This window comes from Leuresthes tenuis, unplaced genomic scaffold (assembly GCF_036924035.1).
Source record: "Leuresthes tenuis unplaced genomic scaffold, fLeuTen1.0.hap1 SCAF_20, whole genome shotgun sequence".
NCBI classification, from domain to species: domain Eukaryota; kingdom Metazoa; phylum Chordata; class Actinopteri; order Atheriniformes; family Atherinopsidae; genus Leuresthes; species Leuresthes tenuis.
In genome coordinates this window covers 24,124,925-24,132,395 of record NW_027325374.1, presented here as the reverse complement: position 1 = coordinate 24,132,395, position 7,471 = coordinate 24,124,925, and positions in this window count along the sequence as shown.

Sequence of the window (7,471 nt, the reverse complement as noted above, 5' to 3'; positions counted from 1 at the left end):
CGAAAATTTAATCCAGGAAAAAAAGGCTTACAAACATGGACCAAAACGGCTCCATAACACGCACAAGAATCCAAAAGAAACGAAAGTTAACTAAAAGAAAGCAAATAAAAAGTATGAAGTGGTCAAAATTGGTTTTACGCATGCCTATGTGCGTCTGGCACATGCGTCTTCGGGCTCTCCCACGTTGGTTTGTGGATGAAAGCTATATGTTCAGCTGTAATGTCATGTAAAAACAATCTCTACATGACATTTACTCCCAGGTGTGACCAGTTAGGTCCTTAAGATATCAACAGGCTGTATAAAGCCTTGCGCAACGGCTGTGTGTTTGTGACAAATGCGCAAAGCCCATCCGCGCTTCCCAAAATTGGAGCGAGTACTCATAAATCACGTGAATAACATGAATAAACGTTTTTACTGCATTTTGTTGTGTTTTATACGTTCTATGCTGTCATTTCTCTCTTCTCCTATTGGCAAGGCAAGGCAGAGTGCTCGCAACTGTGTCCTGTGCAGTAGCCGTGATATCTGTTATTGCAATTATTACTTTTGCATATGATGACAGCGTGCAAAAGACGCATGGGCTCTGTGGAGAGCGCCGCTCCAGCTGGCTGCTGTGACAGCTCACTGACACTGTATTTCTGCTTAATCAGTTTCAGTCTCGCCAGAGTTACATTAATATCTGTATTTTTATATTTGAAATTCAGGGGATTTTGATAATAGATTATTAAAGTTTGTTTGCCGGCATATCATTAGTGCAAAATGTTTTGGGTAAAAAATAGGCTATTAAAAGGAACTGTCGGAATGGCGGTATGTTAAAAAAAAAAAAAAACATACCGCCATTCCGACCATAGGAGGAAAAAAGTTTCGGAATGGCGGGACATTTGATAAAAAATTAAGTGTCGCCATTCCGACATGGGTCTCCAATTGTCGGAATGGCGACACTTAATTTTTGGTTTTATGGGGATCATTGAGAACAAATAGTTAACTTTTGGTAGTATCATCATTTTAATGGATGTAACTCTCCCTATAAATGATATAGTTAAGGACTTCCAACGAGAGAGATCGTCCTCTACTGTCTTTAATAATTGCACATAATTTAGCTTTGTTAGCTCTGAGAGCCTGGAGGAAATGTTTATGCCTAAATATCTAATATTTCCTGACTGTAAAGTGATCACAGGTATATTATGGACCCTACAGTTAATGGGCAGAACTGTGGTCTTAGACCAGTTGATAGAGTAGTCAGAAAGTGCTGAGAATTTATTTATGAGTGTGATCGTGTGAGTGAGAGACGTCTGTGAGTTCTGAAGGAAAAGTAATACATCATCAGCATAAAGACTTATTTTATGCTCAATATTTTGGGATTAATTACTCACAAACGGTTAAGAAAAGGTAGTATTGCCAGACCATACATGATCAAAACAGGGAGCGGAGGTCGTTCAGCTGCAAGAAGGTGTGAATGTCCGACTAAAGTTTATAAAAAGCGGGTAAGACAAGGTGCGAATGCCCGACAATGTATGATCAAAAGAGGGAGCGGAGGTTTTCGGCTGCAAGAAGGTCTGAATGTCCACCCATAATTCCTGAAAAATGGGTAAAAAAAGAGTGCGAATGCCAAACCATACATCATCAAAAGCAGGAGTGGATGTGTTCGGCTACAAGAAGATTTGAATGTCCATCAATAATTGCTTTAAAACATGAAAGAAGATTTTCGAATATCAAACAGCACATGATCATAAGCGGGAGAGGAGTTGTTCAGCTACAAGAAGGTGTGAATGTCCACCCATAATTACTGAAAAATGGGTAAGAAAAGGTGAGAATGCCCAACCATACATCATCATAAGCAGGAGTGGATGTGTTCGGCTACAAGAAGGTTTAAATGTCCGACCATAGTTTGTAAAAAGCGGGTAAGAAAAGGTGAAAATACCCGACTGTACACAATCAAAAGAGGGAGCGGAGTTGTTCAGCAACAAAGAGTGAAAGTCTGACCATGGTTTGTAAAAAGTGGGTAAGAATGCCGGTCCATACATCATCAAAAGCGGGAGAGGTGGTGTTCGGCTGCAAGTAGGTGTGAATGTCCAGCCATAATTACTCACAAATGGGTAAGAAAAGGTAGTATTGCCAGACCATACATGATCAAAACAGGGAGCGGAGGTGGTTAAGCTGCAAGAAGGTGTTAATGTCCGACTAAGGTTTGTAAAAAGCGGGTAAGAAAAGGTGCGAATGCCCGACAATGTATGATCAAAAGAGGGAGCGGAGGTTTTCGGCTGAAAGAAGGTCTGAATGTCCAACCATAATTTGTAAAAACCGGGGAAGAAAAGGCTCGAAAGCCCGACTATACACCATCAAAAGCTGGAGCGGAGGTGTTCAGCTGCAAGGTCTGAATGTCCATCAATAATTGCTAGAAAACATGAAAGAGAATTTTCGAATATCAAACCGCACATGATAATAAGCGGGAGAGGAGGTGTTCAGCTGCAAGAAGGTGTGAATGTCCACCCATAATTACTGAAAAATGGGTAAGAAAAGGTGCGAATTCCCAACCATACATCATCAAATGCACGAGTGGATGTGTTCGGCTACAAGAAGGTTTGAATGTCCGACCATAGTTTGTAAAAAGCGGGTAAGAAAAGGTTCGAATGCCCAAACATACACCATCAAAAGAGGGAGCGGAGGTGTTCCGCTGTAAGAAGGTGTGAATGTCCGATCATAGTTGGTAAAAAGCGGGTAAGAAAAGGTTAAAATACCCGACTGTACACAATCAAAAGAGGGAGCGGAGTTGTTCAGCTAAGAGAAGGTGTGAAAGTCCGACCATGGTTTGTAAAAAGCGGGTAAGAAAAGGTTAAAATACCCGACTGTAAACAATCAATAGCGGGAGCGGAGTTGTTCGGCTACTAAAAGGTGTGAAAGTCCGACCCTGGTTTTAAAAAGCGGGTAAGAAAAGGTTCGTATGCCCGAATATACACTATCAAAACCGGAAGCGTAGGTGTTCGGCTGCAAGAAGGTGTGAACGTCCGACCAAAGTTTGTGAAAAAGCAGTTAAGAAAAGGTTCGAATATCTAACCAAACATAATCAAAAGCGGGAGCAGAGCTGTTCGACTGCAAGTAGGTGTGAATGTCAGAGAATAATTTGCAAAAAGCTGATGAGAAAGGGTGAGAATGCCCAACCATAAATTATCAAAAGCGGCAGCAGAGTTTCGGCTCGTATTTATCAATGTCTAGATAGATTTCAACAAAAAACAACGTTGTACTTTGCAGTAAAAGAAAGTGCAAATCAAAAGTTTTAGGAATCCGAGAATAAGCTTATTTTCATGAGTTCTGCACGATTTCGGATTTTATGTATAAAATGAATTCCTTCACGCAAACTAAGTTAACACTGCTTTGTCCTTCATATGTACCCATTTCTACATATATTTCAAGCATAAACTTTCTCATACTACCCTGAATGAGAAAGAGCCAAACTTGTGATTAAGCCATACGACCCTTTTGAGGAGTTCTGCATGGTTTGGGATTTTATCTATAAAATTAATTCCTTCACTCAAACTATGTTAAAACGGCTTTTACCTTCATATTTATCAATATCTCGATAGATTTAAACAAAAAACAACGTTGTACTTTGCAATAAAAGAAAGAGCAAATCAAAAGTTTTAGGAATCCGAGAATAAGCTTATTTTCATGAGTTCTGCACGATTTCGGATTTTATGTATAAAATGAATTCATTCACTCAAACCAAGTTAAAACTGCTTTTTCCTTCATATTTATCAATGTCTAGATCGACTTCAACAAAGAACAACATTGTATTTTGCAGTAGAAGAAAGAGCAAAACTGAAGGATCAGGAATCCGAGAATAAGCTTCTTTTCATACGTTCTGCATGATTTGGGATTTTATGTATAAAATGAATTCATTCACTCAAACCAAGTTAAAACTGCTTTTTCCTTCATATTTATCAATGTCTAGATCGACTTCAACAAAGAACAACATTGTATTTTGCAGTAGAAGAAAGAGCAAAACTGAAGGATCAGGAATCCGAGAATAAGCTTATTTTCATACGTTCTGCATGATTTGGGATTTTATGTATAAAATGAATTCCTTCACTCAAACTAAGTTAACACTGCTTTGTCCTTCATATGTACCCATTTCTACATATATTTCAAGCATAAACTTCCTCATACTACCCTGAATGAGAAAGAGCCACACTTGTGATTAAGCCATACGCCCCTTTTGAGGAGTTCTGCATGATTTGGGATTTTATCTATAAAATCAATTCGTTCACTCAAACTATGTTAAAACGGCTTTTACCTTCATATTTATCAATGTCTCGATAGATTTAAACAAAAAAACAACGTTGTACTTTGCAGTAAAAGAAAGAGCCAATCAAAAGTTTTAGGAATCCGAGAATAAGCTTATTTTCATGAGTTCTGCACGATTTCGGATTTTATGTATAAAATGAATTCATTCACTCAAACCAAGTTAAAACTGCTTTTTCATTCATATTTATCAATGTCTAGATCGACTTCAACAAAGAAAAACATTGTATTGTGCAGTAGAAGAAAGAGCAAAACTGAAGTTTCCTGAACTGATCAGGAATCCGAGAATAAGCTTATTTTCTTATGGGCAAGTGGGAACTGCTTTTTTCCTTCATATTTATCAATGTGTAGATGGATTTCAACTTCTTCAAAGTCCAATGTTTTTCTTTGTTGAAGTCGATCTAGACATTGATGAATATGGAAGGACAAAGCAGTTTTAACTTGGTTTGAGCAAAGCAAATCATTTTATAGCAAAATCCGAAATCGTGCAGAACTCATGAAAGCAGGCTTATACTCGGATTCCTGAAACTTTAGATTTGCTCTTTCTTTTACTGCAAAGTACAACGTTGTTTTTTTGTTTAAATCTTTGTAGACATGGTAAATATGAAGAACAAATCAGTTTTAACATAGTTTGAGTGAAGTAATGCATTTTATAAGCAAAATCCCAAATCATGCAGAACTCACGAAAAGCTTTTTCTCGCTTTTCACTGCTTTTTACAAACTTTGGTCGGACGTTCACACCTTCTTGCATCCGAACACCTCCACTTCCGCTTTTGATGATGTATATTCGGGCATTCGAACCTTTTATTACCCGCTTTTTACAAACCATTGTCGGACTTTCACACCTTCTTGCAGCCGAACACCACCTCTACCGCTTTTGATGATGTATGGTTCAGTATTCTTACCTTTTCTAACACATTTTTCAGCAATTATGGTCTGACATTCACACCTACTTGCAGCCGAACACAACCTCTCCCGCTTTTGATGATATATGGTCCGGCATTCTTACCTTTTCTAACACATTTTTCAGCAATTATGGTCGGACATTCACACCTACTCACAGACGAACACCTCCGCTCCCACATTTGATAGTGTATAGTCGGGCATTCTCACCCTTTCTCAACAGCTTTTTGCAAATTATGATCTGATATTCACACCTACTTGCAGTCGAACAGCTCTGCTCCCGCTTTTGATTATGTTCGGTTGGATATTCAAACCTTTTCTTAACTGCTTTTTACAAACTTTGGTCGGACGTTCACACCTTCTTGCAGCCGAACACCTCCGCTTCCGCTTTTGATGGTATATATTCGGGTATTCGAACCTTCTCTTACCCGCTTTTTACAAACCATGGTTGGACTTTCATACCTTCTTGTAGCTGAACAACTCCACTCCTGCTTTTGATGATTTATGGTTGGACATTCGCATCTTTTCCTACCCATTTTTCAGTAATTATGGGTGGATATTCACACCTTCTTGCAGCTGAACACTTCCTCTCCCGCTAATGATCATGTAAGGTTTGATATTCGAAAATTTTCTTTCATGTTTTAAAGCAATTATTAATGGACATTCACACCTACTTGCAGCCGAACACCACCTCTCCCGCTTTTGATGATGTATGGACCGGCATTCTTACCTTTTCTAACACATTTTTCAGCAATTATGGTTGGAGAATCACACCTACTCACAGCCGAACAACTCCGCTACCGCATTTGATGGTGTATAGTCGGGATTTCTCACCCTTTCTCATCAGCTTTTTGCAAATTATTCTCTGACATTCACACCTACTTGCAGTCGAACAGCTCTGCTCCCGCTTTTGATTATGTTTGGTTAGATATTCGAACCTTTTCTTAACTGCTTTTTCAAAAACTTTGGTCGGACGTTCACACCTTCTTGCAGCCGAACACCTACGCTTCCGGTTTTGATAGTGTATATTCGGGCATACGAACCTTTTCTTACCCGCTTTTTACAAACCATGGTCGGACTTTCACACCTTCTCTTAGCTGAACAACTCAGCTCCCTCTTTTGATGGTGTACAGTCGGGTATTTTAACCTTTTCTTACCCGCTTTTTACCAACTATGATCGGACATTCACACCGTCTTACAGCGGAACACCTCCGCTACCTATTTTGATGGTGTATGTTCGGGCATTCGAACCTTTTCTTACCCGCTTTTTAAAACCAGGGTCGGACTTTCACACCTTTTAGTAGCCGAACAACTCCGCTCCCGCTATTGATTGTTTACAGTCGGGTATTTTAACCTTTTCTTACCCGCTTTTTACAAACCATGGTCGGACTTTCACACCTTCTTACAGCGGAACACCTCCGCTCCCTCTTTTGATGGTGTATGTTTGGGCATTCGAACCTTTTCTTACCCGCTTTTTACAAACTATGGTCGGACATTCAAACCTTCTTGTAGCCGAACACATCCACTCGTGCATTTGATGATGTATGGTTGGGAATTCGCACCTTTTCTTACCCATTTTTCAGTAATTATGGGTGGACATTCACACCTTCTTGCAGCTGAACACCTCCTCTCCCGCTTATTATCATGTGCGGTTTGATATTCGAAAATTCTCTTTCATGTTTTCTAGCAATTATTGATGGACATTCAGACCTTGCAGCTGAACACCTCCGCTCCAGCTTTTGATGGTGTATAGTCGGGCTTTCGAGCCTTTTCTTCCCCGGTTTTTACAAATTATGGTTGGACATTCAGACCTTCTTTCAGCCGAAAACCTCCGCTCCCTCTTTTGATCATACATTGTCGGGCATTCGCACCTTTTCTTACCCGCTTTTTACAAACCTTAGTCGGACATTAACACCTTCTTGCAGCTTAACCACCTCTGCTCCCTGTTTTGATCATGTATGGTCTGGCAATACTACCTTTTCTTACCCATTTGTGAGTAATTATGGCTGGACATTCACACCTACTTGCAGCTGAACACCACCTCTCCCGCTTATTATCATGTGCGGTTTGATATTCGAAAATTCTCTTTCATGTTTTCTAGCAATTATTGATGGACATTCAGACCTTGCAGCTGAACACCTCCGCTCCAGCTTTTGATGGTGTATAGTCGGGCTTTCGAGCCTTTTCTTCCCCGGTTTTTACAAATTATGGTTGGACATTCAGACCTTCTTTCAGCCGAAAACCTCCGCTCCCTCTTTTGATCATACATTGT